Here is a 2,649-nt window from a genome sequence, read left to right as displayed (position 1 = left end):
AAGTTAATGGGAACAAGATTAACTACAAAGAGACAGTAATGTTTTGCCAACCTCTATGTAAAAATTTTGCTGTTTCTGAAACCAGAAACTAAAACAACTTTGTGGTTTCAACCAAAACTGACAACTGAATAAATAACAAAAAGACAGTGAGATTAACTACAAAGAGTTGGTAACCCTTTTGTCAATCTCTATATTTAAATTGTACTATTTCATGAAATCAAATCTGAGACTTGGCATGATTCTAAAATTCCCTCCAGCTCCAGACTGTCTTTTGATTCCCTTGTCCGGTTGACATCGTGGGGCCAGTGCAAAGGTGGTCCTCAGAGACCCAACCAACAAGCTTCTGTTCTTCCAGTCCACATCTTCCCTGGAAACTGTACCTTTCTTTTCTTTTCAGCCAAAGGTGAAGTTCTAATATGAGGTACAACTGATCCCCATTAAAGGCCCACGCAACCATGTCAGGGAAGGCAGCACAGGGGAAGGAAAAACTCAGATTTAGAGTTAGGCAGCCCTGGGCTCAAATATTGGCCCTGCTGGTCACCAGCTGTGAGACCTGAGCTTTAGTGTCTTTATCTGTAAAACAGGGATAAGATCGAAACTTACCTCACGAGATTGTTATAAAGGAGAAATGGGATGCACACGAAGTCTTAACAGATCATGTGGGATATACTAAGTGCTTAATAAATGCATGTCTGACTATCTGTGTGGTGACTGTATATAAACAAACACGTAGGCCCTATACCACATCTGCCTTTGTGAATTGGGAGCTCTGAAGAGAGACATGGGTGCTTAGAGTTGCTTATGAGAAATCACAAGTGTTCGCTATATCATTAAAAAATGAATCAAGAGGAAATCCATTGCTTCAGTATAATACAATGTCCCAATGAGATGCTGGACATAGTTCCCAGACTTTCCCTCTATTAACTCATCTGATCCTCACAATGACTTTGAGGCAGATACTGTACTGTTATTATTCCTGTTTCATAGATGAGGCACAGAGAGGTTAAGTAACTTGCCCAGTGCCACACAGTCAATAAGGGGTAGAGCCAGAAATCAAATCCAAGTCTGTAGCCACAGAGTCTATGCTTCTGGGGAAGAAAAAAAAGCCCAGGTCAGCCTCAAGTGCAATTTTGGGCATGTCTAGAGCTGTATGTTAATACAGCAGCCACTAGCTATGCATGGATATTTAAATTTAATTAAAATGAAGTGAAATTAAAAAGTTCCTTGGTCACACCAGTCATATTTAAAGTGCTCAAACAGCTATCTGCGGATGATGGCTGCCGTACTGGGCCACACAGACCCAGGCTAGTTCCATCATCACAAAGTTTTATCAGACATCGTTGTTCTAGATAATTCTAGAAAGTATCAGCTAAACATAAGACACAAACTCAGCAGGTATGTTGCAGTTTTTTTTTTTAATTAAATACAACTTCATAATGTTATTTGCACCTAGCACACACACGTTTTTCAAAAAATAAGACATGCCACACGAGTCGTGAAGTTAACAAAATATAAGCAACCACATAGAATGTAATCTAAGGTGACTTCATATACACAGCTCCGCAGAGAAACACAGAGGTAACGTATTTTGCCTATCAGCCAGTGTGGGACCAGATCTGGAATTCACAAGGCTGCAGGGCAGGTTCCCTAATGCTCCCCCGATGGACGTCCTGTATCCACACGCGGACATCAAGCTGTCCGGTTTCACCAGAAAAGCAATAGAGACCTCAGCCCTCCCTCTTCTACCCAGCATTCAACTCCATGCTGCAAAAACCCTTGATGAACCTGAGGCTTGATATGATGGCAGCTCAAGTTTAAACCCAAGTTTGGTGAGCTTGCTTCAGGCGCCGCACCTGGCAGCTAGGAAGATGGAGATGCAGGTGTGATATTTAATGTTGCTTCCCAAGAGAGCCTTGGGATGTCACAGCCACGATGAATACACAGAACTGATGTTCTTCTCCATCCTAACAGTGCCGTTTATTGCCACCAGCAAACAGTTCATTTACACTTAGGGACAAAGACTGGGAGAAGTTAGCTCAGGACAGATTCAGAACTTTGGTGACGATGGCTCCACACCAGCTGTTCTTCCCACTGCTCAAGTGACCTCCCCCTGACTTCCACTCAGAACCTCTCATGGCTCAGCTATGTGGAATGATGCCATCACCCCCAAACTGAAGGTAGGGGGAGCCACTCAGGCCCCAGCAGCAGTTCCTGGGTGGTGTCCCCATGATCTGTAGCAGATCTGAAATGACAGTGCACTTTTATCTACTCATCTCAAGAAAGCTGGCTGGCCCTGGGTTAAAAGGCCCGTAACAAAGAGGGAAAGAGGGGCAGAGTGAGTTTGGGAGCACACAGGCTGGAATTGTTACTGATCACCTAGGTCTGACAACTTAAATAGCCTTCCTGTTCCCCTTTATTCATTCTGCCCTTGCCCTCAGCCTTAGAAAAATCACTTGGGAAAAGAAGAATACTTGAAAAGCAGTGAAACCTGATTTTATTTCCCCCTTTGTGTTGTGTTCTTGCAGGCTCAGAGCTTGACCTTGAAAAGTGACTTACTACTACTTCTGATTCCTCCTCTACACTGAACAAGTCCTCTTTCTCACCAGTGCTGATCCTGCATTCTCTTCCTCATGAACTATCAATGGCTCC

The sequence above is a fragment of the Otolemur garnettii genome, unplaced genomic scaffold, assembly GCF_000181295.1.
Source record: "Otolemur garnettii isolate 467f Iridium unplaced genomic scaffold, OtoGar3 scaffold00156, whole genome shotgun sequence".
Classification (NCBI taxonomy): Eukaryota; Metazoa; Chordata; class Mammalia; order Primates; family Galagidae; genus Otolemur; species Otolemur garnettii.
Note: the sequence above shows the minus strand (reverse complement) of the source record.